The sequence below is a fragment of the Palaemon carinicauda genome, chromosome 22 (genome assembly GCF_036898095.1).
Source record: "Palaemon carinicauda isolate YSFRI2023 chromosome 22, ASM3689809v2, whole genome shotgun sequence".
Lineage (NCBI taxonomy): Eukaryota > Metazoa > Arthropoda > Malacostraca > Decapoda > Palaemonidae > Palaemon > Palaemon carinicauda.
Genome location: NC_090746.1, coordinates 49,054,207 through 49,066,706, shown reverse-complemented (window position 1 = coordinate 49,066,706; position 12,500 = coordinate 49,054,207). Strand labels below are relative to the sequence as shown.

Below are 12,500 nucleotides of genomic sequence, written 5' to 3'. Positions count from 1 at the left end.
AGATTACTTTGGTGCAAGAGGTTCCCGTCCTAGATTACTTTGGTGCAAGTGGTTCCTGTCCTAGATTACTTTGGTGCAAGTGGTTCCCGTCCTAGATTACTTTGGTGCAAGTGGTTCCCGTCCTAGATTACTTTGGTGCAAGTGGTTCCTGTCCTAGATTACTTTTATATACATATAAAACTCTATCTGTTCTTACATGATATTTTGCAGTTTCTTCCATACCTCGAATGATTATGAAGATAGTGTCAGTGGGCTGGTCACATATCTCCCGGTTATCGATTGCCATGTTACAAAATTTATATTTGGCATTAAACTACTTCTGGTATTCCTTTATATTGGGAGACCAAACAGCTACTGGTAAGCTTGATGCAAGTCACTATCCCTCAAGATTTTTTCCCAAATATTTCGCTGTCGCTAAAACCGGGATAAAGTAAGGCTCAACAAAATATTAGAAATTTGCCATTAAAATACGAGAGAAATGGAGAGTTCACCAACCTTGTACAGCCCTGAACTAAACTAGTATGTTACTCTTCCCTAACACACTCCCTCAGCGTATCAAATGTTAATATCCACATTATAGCTCCAAGAGCTAGAGGCCAATAAAGCCAGGGGAAAAATACTTATAAAAAGGGAAAATGCTAGTATCAAAGGAAATGACTAAATATGCGATGAACATTTTCTTAAAACTAATGCAAATTCCACTCGTAAAATACCACAGCACTTTTTTATTCACGAAACCTCACTTTCGCCATTCCATCAACAGAGAATAAAAGACACATTATTGCCCTTCACTTTTTAATACCGTATTTCAAATTGTAACCTTGCCCCCAGCTGTGGTGAAAATTTATGAATGTATGATTTACGAATTTATTCATCAATGCATTTGTTCATTTAGAATGCGGCAGCGCCACCAAGTACGGCTGTTGTAAAACGAATCCTCTAGAAAAAAAATTTCATTAAAATACTGCTTTTGTGGCTACTTTCCTCTTAGTAAGGGTAGAAGAGACTCTTTAGCTATGGTAAGCAGCTCTTCTAGGAGAAGGACACTCCAAAATCAAACCATTGTTCTCTAGTCTTGGGTAGTGCCATAGCCTCTGTACCATGGTCTTCCACTGTCTTGGGTTAGAGTTCTCTTGCTTGAGGGTACAATCAGGCACACTATTCTATTTAATTTCTCTTCCTCTTGTTTTGTTAAAGTTTTCATAGTTTATATAGGAAATATTTATTTTAATGTTACTCTTCTTAAAATATTTTATTTTTCCTTTTTTCCTTTCCTTACTGGGCTATTTTCCCTGTTGGGGCCCCTGGGCTTATAGCATTTTGCTTTTCCAGCTAGGGTTGTAGCTTAGCAAATAATAATAATAATAATAATAATAATATTGACAAGTTATCTCTCTCTCTCTCTCTCTCTCTCTCTCTCTCTCTCTCTCTCTCTCTCTCTTTGCTTTACAATCCATTAAAATGGAAATGAAAATGCAGAAATCTGAAGTGTTGCTTGTAAGAATAATATTTGCCATAATATATGCAAAATTTCGAATGCCCTGGAAGTTTACATGACGTTCGGAACCGAGATGCAGAAGAGTCTGATGCCAGAGGCGATCTGTTGCAATGAGACCTGAGTGCCAGAGAGAAGAGAGAGTGAAGATTCATAGTCCATATATCATTTCCATGTGTGCATTCAATATCATCTTCATTAAAGGTTAAAAGGTTGTTCATGACCACAGAGGCAAATTAGACAGGACAATGCGCAGAGACTGACCATGTATACATGTAATCAACGGCCAAGCCCCCTGTCAATCAAGCTAGGACCCGGGAGGGCTTAGCTATGGCTGCTGAGAACTGAGGAAGTAGACCTATAGGCTCCAATAAAAATTCCATCCATAGCTCACATGGATGTTGAAGATATAGACACTATTAAAACCTATCGAGCTTGAGCGGGTCTCGAACTCCCATCCAACGGATCGCTAGTCAGGGATGTTTCTAATTGGCTGCCACATATTCCATACTTACAAATGCGCACTCAAAAGCGAATTTCATCTTATAACTTTATATGAATACGCATTCCAAATACAAAACGTGCTTTATAAACGTACGCATGGTATAATTATACAGTACATTCATAACCAGAGTGTGCATAACAGATAAGACTAGTTCAGGGCCATAGCATAATCTTCACGTTTTCCGCCTTTGCGTGGCCCTTAGTAAAACTTACAGACTAACATAACCTGATTCATAATTAAGAATACTCAAGTCACGTGTGTACAACCATTATAGTCAAATTGCTTGTGGTCTAATACAGATTCACAGTCAAACACACTTCCACAGCTTATAAAGAAATTAGCATTTATGGGATCAATATTATTTGCCCAACATAAATTCACATTATCATTCACATAAGATTTCCAAGAACCAATAGACATTCACGATCGTAGAATTAAGTGCACATACTCATCTTCGTCGTTCCAGCATATGCTTAATTAAACCCATAATCACTGTCTTTATGATTACTTTGAATTTTATGCTTCAAACACTCAAAAAAGTGTACGGTATTTCCAAAATTATTCACGAGAGAGAGAGAGAGAGAGAGAGAGAGAGAGAGAGAGAGAGAGAGAGAGAGAGAGAGAGAATATAAGTAGCTTGAGAGTAAAACAAGAGTCCTCCTCTAACTTGAGTTAGGACGATTTAACACGTTAATTCGACCTAACACAAGATGAGAAAACAGTCAAATCAGGCTAGAACACATAAATGAGGTTAAACAAGCCCTATCCAAACATCCCCACCAACCCTACTCCTCTCTCTCTCTCTCTCTCTCTCTCTCTCTCTCTCTCTCTCTCTCTCTCTCTCTCTCTCGATAAACGTAAATACACATAAATTACAAATAAACTTTAAAACTTAACAATAAACATGTATACAAATAAGCGTCAGACTTCTGGTAACCAAATGAGAGAGAGAGAGAGAGAGAGAGAGAGAGAGAGAGAGAGAGAGAGAGATAAATTAGATAACTTCAGCAGAGCGAGAAGAACCGAAACAAAAAATAGTCTTAATTTAATGAGGTGAGGATGACTTTTTGCTCACTTGGAGGGGTGTTTCTTAATTAAATAATTAATAAGGTGTCTCCCAATATAGGTTACACTTGGGCCGTAACTTCGTTACCTTGGGGGAGTGTTCTTAACATTTTCAATGGTATAACTGTCATATTTCGTTACTATCAAAACACAGATTTGAGTTAAACATATAACGGCGCACATCAAATGTCAGCTTTTTTCATCATATCTATCTATCTATCTATCTATCTATCCATCAATAATTCTCCTCCAATCCTAAGCAATTAAGGGTAACAAGGCTGGCAGATAAAGCAAGTGATGAAACCATTCAAGTAATAAAACCAACTTGATTGTATACATCACAAGATAAACAATAATAACATTAGCAGCCACATAAAAAAAAAAAAAAAAAAAACACACAAAAGACTGACTAATTCTACAGCCTTGAGCCTAGGGCAATAGAACGGCGTGTTTACTTAGGCCAAAAAACAGTCCTTTCATCTATAAAGTAAATAAAAAGAGCACCAAAAGATAAATTTCTCATATAGGACAAGAACACCGACCCGAGATTCTCATCACACTCGCCAAATGCAAAGGAGAAAAATCGAGTGACACCGATGACAGAGAACGTCGCCGCCAAGAGTCGCTCGACATTCCATTTGCACATTCTACGAGGAAAAAAAAAAACTACGTTAACGAGGCGTCGTCTAGTGACATTCCGGCCCTTTGCAAATCTACGGTATGACGTGTGAGAGTTCTCTCTCTCTCTCTCTCTCTCTCTCTCTCTCTCTCTCTCTCTCTCTCTCTCTCTCTCTCTCTACAATACCTGAAGGCAATACACTGGAGGTACTTAGTTCTTCGTACCACTCTACGATGAGTATCGCAATTAAGACACTCACCTGAAGGAGAATAAGGAGGAGGGAAAAATAGAGAGGGAGGCAAGGAAGAGGTGGGAGGGATAAAGGGAAGACGTATAGGGGGGAGGAGTAGGAGGAGGAGGAGGAGGAGGCGAAATTCCCCAATATAAGACTCTCACCTTTAAACACTGGTGCATCTAAATGGCAAAAGCCACACTATACAGAATGAGAGAGAGAGAGAGAGAGAGAGAGAGAGAGAGAGAGAGAGAGAGAGAGAGAGATTATGAATAATCTTAGCTATCTGGTTGTCTGCCACTCTTGAGTGGTCTGCTTCACTGTTTCCAATGTGAGCTCTCTCTCTCTCTCTCTCTCTCTCTCTCTCTCTCTCTCTCTCTCTCTCTCTCTCTCTCTAATGGGTATTTTGTACTTGCCAAGTACAAACATATCAATTAGCTACGATGAAGAGGAGATGATTTCAATTTTAAGTACAAAAAAACTGAATTCGACAGGTATAAATACAAAAGAATTTCATTGACTTTATTCGCTGTTGTTTCAAGTTTCCTGGACCTGGGTTCGATTCCCGGCCGGTCAGAAGCTATTGTCTTTGAGTTGTTCAGCCTTAGGCTCTAATCCAGAGGTCAGTAAGAGAATCCAGACAATGAATCAATATATATGGCATATTTGAATATGAACAACACGTCTAAATGTGCAAAATTTATCATTAATCGAATGCCATGTACAATCATATCAATTAGCTACGGTGGTGAAGATGGGTTGATTTCAATTCTATGTACAAAAAAAAAAAAAAAAATCGACAGGTATAAGTACAAAAAAAAAATGTCATTGACTTTTATCTTTCTTCGTGGCTAATTGTTATGTCACTGTTGAGTCAAGTTTCCTAGACTAGGGTTCGATTCCCAGCCGATCAGAAGCTATTGTCTTTGAGTGGTTCCGCCTGGGGCTCTGATCCCGAGGTCGGTAAGAGAATCCAGACATTAATGTATCAAAATATATAGCTTATTTGAATATGAAAACCACGTCTAAATGTGCAAAATTTATATATATATATATATATATATATATATATATATATATATATATATGTATACAGTATATATATATATATATATATATATATATATATATATATATATATATATATATATATATGTGTGTGTGTGTGTGTGTGTGTGTGTGTAAAATCCACAGAAAATAGGGAAGTGAAAGACCAGATACCAAGAGCTTTCGTGTATTACGTGCACTTCAAGGTACAAAGTAAATTAGAAAAAATAAAATCATACAAAAAAATCTAAAACTGAAATGAAAGCCACAAATAAGCAAAGCATCGTCAATGTGTGAAATTATTAGAGATAAAAATTAAATAAACAATTTGTTGTTATATAATAAAATGCTAGTAATGTAACAATCATTGAACTAAATGTTTACATTGTACTTCCTTATAATTTCATGAACACGATACATGTCTAATGTATAAAAAAAAAAAAAAAAAAAAAAAAAAAAACAGAGCTAAGCTTTAAAATTTGATTATCAAAATATTCAATAAAATCAGTTTCGATAGTGATTCGCTTTACAATGGTTTTACAAAATACAATATCCGATGAGTTCCCCCAAGTCAATTTAGTGGTTAAAATCATTCATGTACACAAACAGCGCACTTGACATTATTTGTCCTTCCCTAACTGTATAAAGATGTTAGATACGGTTAACGGTTATTAGGTAATTTTCCAGTTTGACCCAAATATTTCTTATCACACCCAGTACATGGAATTATGTAAATAGAGCCATTATCATGCTTTGGGGCATTAATTATTAAGATAGTCTTTACTGTTCCTGAAATTTTAAAAACATTTGCCTTGAATATTTTCAATATGTCTTTGATATTAACAAATTTTCCTATGTATGGAAGTGCCAGTACATTCTCATTTTTATAAGGCTACGTATTCTTACCGAAATAAAATATATTTTTAGATTTCTGTAGAGACTTGTCAATTAAAAACTTATGGATATTTCAATTCAAATCCTATATCGTAAATTCTACCAAACTCTGCATCTATAAATTCGGGGCTGCAAACCCTTAAAGTCCTTTAAAACATAATTGAAAAAAAAAAGAAAAAACGTTTCACTGATTCGATGATCTGAATAATAATGAATATGGAAACCAACGTTGGTAGGTTTCCTGTCAATATAAAAAACATGACCTCTATCTTTCGTATGAACCAAAACGTCTAAAAATGGTACTTTGCAATTATTTTCTTTTTCAACAATGAATTTTATGGACTATACTACATTATCTAATTCTGCCAGAAAATCTTGAAATTCTCGTATGGAGGACACACAAAAAAGTATCGTCAACATAAGGAAACCAAAGAACTCTTTCAGGCAAGATAGCTGGTGACAATTTAACTTCAAAAAATTCCATGTAAAGATTATTGAGTACTGGGAATAGGGGATAGCCCATTGCCATTCCAAATTTTTGCAGATAACACTTTCCATTAAAAATAAATTTACAATCTTTAACACATAATTTCATCATTTTAATAATTTTGTCAGAAGTCTAAAACATGCTTCCTTAATTCGTCAGCGAAAAATGTCAATAAATCGTTAACTGAAACCTTCGTACATAACGACATTACATCAAAACCTACAATGTTAAAGTTGGAATTAATGCAAGCACTAAGCAACTTGTAAGCAAAATCTGTATCATTCTTTATATGTGATTGAGATATAGTTCCAAAAATAGACATGAGGACTTGTACTAAACATTTACGCAATTTGTAGGAAACACTACCAAATGTGTTTTGAATTGTGACGCGCAGTTGCGTGTCTGAAAAGTAATAAATAAATGAATATATATATATATATATATATATATATATATATATATATATATATATATATGTGTGTGTGTGTGTGTGTATTTATATATATATATATATATATATATATATATATATATATATATATATATATATATATATATATATAGAAACACACAGGAAAATTACAAGATCACGATCTTAGATGCATGCACACACACACATATATTTATGCGTATATGTGAGCGCATAGATATATAAATAAAGAGATTCATTATTTAAAAGAAGTAAGGAGTGGATGATAAGGGCAAATAGAAGTAATGACTTGAAACAGTTTCTGATTAATTGTTTGCGTGCGCGTTGTGTGAGAGGATTTGGAAAGGCGAAACGTGGAGAGTAGAAAAAGGATTGAGAGTTAGATAAGGAGAAAATGTGTATTAGAATGGTTTGAAGTGGAATGATCATGTGGGGAGAACAGGAGGCGTTCAAGTAATACAGAAATGTTAGGAGGGGTCATTTAGAATGAGTCTGATGAATGCAGTGATAATTCATTAGAAAGGAAGGGATTTTAATATTCTCATTATCCCAGCAAGATTAGGTAAACGGCATACTGAATATAGGAGGGAAAAAAGGCATCTAAAGTAAAAATAAATCTAAAAGCAGTCTTTAAAATATAAAAAGTAACTTCTGAAGTTACAAGATTCATTTATTTCATTGGGAAGAACAATCCACACTTTGATCACAGTTATAATAAAAATTCCAGAATACTATATCGTATTAGGAATTGTAAAAGATAGGGAGATACTAACCGGCCGGATTCTAGTAACATGTTGTACACATCTTTCCAGCAAAAATTAAGACAAATTTAAGGAAACTTGCTCGTGGAAGAACGACAACCATGATCATATATTTCCCATAGTTCAATCACCAACCTGAACAGGAATTGTGGAATTTCTATTACCTCCCCTATATAATATAGAGTAGGAGTCAGGAGATATATATATATATATATATATATATATATATATATGTGTGTGTGTGTGTGTGTGTATATATATATATACATATAGGCCTATATATATATATATATATATATATATATATATATATATATGTATATACATATAGGCCTATATATATATATATATATATATATATATATATATATATATATATATATATATATATATATATATATATATATATCTTTCCTTATGGTCACGCCCAACGGCATTACCAGGCATTACTACTCGGTCTCTTCCAGTCCCTAAGATAGGGGGAGAGGGAGTTGTTATACCCTGGTAAGAATGAGTGGGAAGTGTTGAACTCGTGTGTGCATATCTATCTAATTATGTAGCCGTCATTTTTTGACGGGTCGCGTGCACTAGTTTTACGTTGATATTAACCCCTTCAAATGCTAGCAACCTGGAGAATTTTAACAAGACGCCGATATGAATAAAAAAGCCTGTTGGTGGCTACAAGATAAAAGGGTCCTTAACATAATATATCAGGTTATGAAAAAAAAATCCATGAAAGGGAGAAGACCCAATTAACCTTTAAGGACTCCATACAAGCGAGCAGATACCGTCGTATATTATGATCTTCATTATAACCATCATAATCATTTTATATATACATATATATTATATATACATATATATATATATATATATATATATATATATATATATATATATATATAGATAGATAGATAGATAGATATATATTGTATATATATATATATATATATGTATATATATATATATATATATATATATATAGATAGATAGATAGATATATATTGTATATATATATATATATATATATATATATATATATATATTATATTTATTGTATATATATATATATATATATATATATATATATATGTGTGTGTGTGTGCGTGTGTTTCATTATACTGTACATGTTATTTTCCAGTAACAAAATTGAATGGACGTCCACGGTGTCATTATTCCAGAATCTGTTTAGTAATTAAGGAAGATGCTTGAAAACGGAGAGAAAATTATAATTATTTTTAGAGCTGATTCTGATTAAATTTTGGAGTTAAGAAAACAGCGAAAGTAAAATTAATTCTGGTTCTACTTCTGAGTAAAAAACAATATATTGATCACCGTCACTCTCATTCGTTTTTTTTTGGGGGGGGGACTTGAATCATGGATGAAAAACCTGTACATAAAACTTCCACAAGAGTAAATGCGTCATGAGCCTACACAAAAGATTCATCAGAAACGGTATCAAATCTCCTTACATCATTCAACCCTATTCTACAAGCGGCCTCTTTTCTTCCTCCATCAATTCTTTTCACTTGATCAAACCAACTCAAGTTCCTCCAAGGCATTATTTTTCATCTAAGTCAAAACATCATGCCTTTTTCCATTCGTGTGAAGTTGCCAATAAAACATAAACAATTCAAATCTCATCATATCCTTTATTCACTTTCATCAATGATTCACTTCCATGCCTAGATATGGCTCTACTCATTTAAGTCGTTTCTTACTAAAATTCTTTAATAAAAAACTATATAAGAAAATAATGTTAGAAACGACTGGTAGAAATGAATGCGTCCTGTATCCATCGAGAACAAAAACTTAATCAGCAATGATATTTTTGTTTGTCACTGTCATTGATAATGGGACAAGTAAAGGAGCGTTCATATCTAACCTGGCCCAAAGAGAGACAAAATATTGGAAGGAGAGACTGGAGTTGTACGAAATTGAAAGAAAATGTGAGTTTTTAAACAAGAGCCAGCTGATAGCCACAATAAAATACTGATAATAATAATCCAATTCTTCAAATCAATGAAGAAAATTGTTTTATCAAATGAAAAACACAAACTCCTTCCCCTGTAAAAGAAATGCTCCACACTTAGTAGTAGAAGAAGAAGAAGAAGAAGAAGAAGAAGAAGACCCTCCTCCTATAAGAACCTCTTTGCTTTGATCCTCTCGACTTCAAAACTAATTTGCTTCTTCCCAAATCAAGAATACGGGAGACGCAACTTTGGCTCTTTGTTTATTCCTTTGTCAAAGGAATACAAAAGTCTGCAAGAAAAGAGCACAGCAGGTCGTCTTTTTATGCTCTCAAGTCCATTAAAAATTAAATTTCTCTCCTCATTAGGAGAAGAGGTGATCAAAATATGCCGAGGTTTCCAAACATGCATTAAGGAACTCTCTATATGTACTTTTACAAAAGGCAATGTTTTTAAAAGGAAAATATTATTGTTACTTGTTATTTTGTTTTCTCGCATATATATATATATATATATATATATATATATATATATATATATATATATATATATATATATATATATGTATATATACATATAAATATAAATTACTGCTTTTACATTTACGTCTTCCTAAAACCACACGGAAATCAGGAGTGGCGAAGTCTTCAGCTGTGTTTAAAGTTTCGCAAAATAGTCTACTGTATAATAATAAAATTTCATATCATAATTGTCACCTTCAATTTAGTGTCAATATAAATTCAAATAAACAATCTTATTTCATTTTCCATCCCTATTCAAAGCTACCAATTACGATCTAAATAAGAACAAATATATAACAACTCCTTCCTCAAAGTTGGTGTTAGCCCGTCAACCAGCGGCTGTGCTGATAAGCACATATTTCCATATATGTGTGTAAATACGAGCATACACACACACACACACACACACATATATATATATATATATATATATATATATATATATATATATATATATATATATATATATACTTATAACAGGAACAGTCAAGCCAGTGTCCCACGGAATTATTTGCTCACAACATTGACCACCATATCTATAAAGTTCCTGCTAAGCTGCTTACACAGTCACATACAAGACGTTATCAATGCAAACGCTTATCTGGGACAGCAATTTCAAAGTTTAAGATTATACTCCTTAACAGAAGTATTATTCATTTGTTACATGATTCGGGGATAAATTAAACTATGATCCTCATTAGAAATGTTGTGACCCCGATAATGAGTGAAAGTCAGACAGCTTGAAGACGAGACTAATAGGAACGTATATTATCATCACTATTACTATTATCACCATCATAATCATTATCATGACTAATATCATTGTAATCTTTATAAACGTAAATCAGGCTTCAATTTCATATAGAAACCCAAAGATCTACAAGACTAATGTTTCCAAATAGGATAAGTAGGCTATTGTGAAAAAAACACGGAACGGAACAGAAAAAAAGATTAAAATAGAAAGAAAGGAGGTAAATAACCACGCAAAGTAAATAACGGATGGACTATGAAACCAAAATTATATCAGTAAGTAAGACAGTACGTTGTGCTATTGGGACCTATGGCAGTCTACAGTGTGTACAAGCTAAACAGCCAGTCCCCTCCCATTCTCCAACTATGGAGATGAAAGTCATCTTCAAAGGGGGTTTATTTCGATGAACAGAAGAATAATTTTATTGTATTAATTGGAAAGGCACCTGCTACGAAATGATATACTGTTTAATACACGACCTAGCGTCTGAGACTACTTTATAAAACGATCAGTGTAAGTATAATGACAATCACGCAGATATTTAGAGCAGTTTTCTTTCCGCATAATACATATGTCAAGTTCAGGGTATGTAAATGCATATTTTTTTTTCTCAAGATATTTTATATTGAAACACAAACTAATATATGGTAAAAGAATACGCTTTATTTGGTAAGATTAAGCAATTAATCAATAGACCCGTTTTAGCGATTTCTTAACAATACACAAGAAAGAGTATTACTACTACTATACCTTCAGGCATATCAAGAGCATAAATTTCCTTATGTATTCTTAAACGAATGCCTGTTTATTCCATTAAGAACGTTTCTTGGGATTTTGTCATTAAAATCTTTATTACTACAGATAATAATCACATAGAAAAAAAAAACCGCAAAATTACTGCGTTAAAATATGCAAGTGTGGATAAAACTAAACATAAGGAATATTTCTTAAATATATATAAACACTGGAAAATAAAACCTTTCGACCTAAATAAACAAGAGATGCATTGTCCTCACCATCCTATTAGTCACTTCTTAACACTACAGGCTCTTATATCCATATAGGAGTACTTGATACTGTATATATATATATATATATATATATATATATATATATATATATATACATATATATATATATATATATATATATATATATATATATATATAATATATACGTAAATATATATATACATACATACATACATATATATACACTGTACATATACAGTATACATTTCCCTTTCTAAGTGAGTATACCTTAACAGGGCTTGTGTATCACCATGATCAGCCAAGCTGTAATAGTCAAGGACACGCATACATGGTTGGTTTGCTGAGAAAGATGATGAAAGTTTTCCACCACCACCAACCAGCACTGGCCAGCGTAGTAATGAAAATTGGCCAAATCCCAAACATGAATGAAGTCATGTCTGAGGTCCTTGTCCTGCAGTGGACTACAGTTGAAACGGCTGTATTTGGTGTTGTTGTTGTTGCATATTTAGTCATTTCATACACACACACACACACACACATATATATATATATATATATGTATATATATATATATATATATACATATATATATATTGTATATACATTTATATATATATACATATATATACACGTATATATATATATATATATATATATATATATATATATATATATACGTATATATATATATACATATACATATATATATATATATATATATATATATATAT

At 32.9% G+C, this 12,500-nt stretch overlaps 1 protein-coding gene across 1 annotated transcript in view; it reads right to left on the bottom strand.

The window, feature by feature from the left end:
- The window catches only part of LOC137616434 (acetylcholine receptor subunit alpha-like 1), a 910,421-nt gene that overhangs the window by 889,076 nt on the left and 8,845 nt on the right, over positions 1-12,500 (bottom strand). The gene's annotated exons all lie outside the window — the stretch shown is intronic.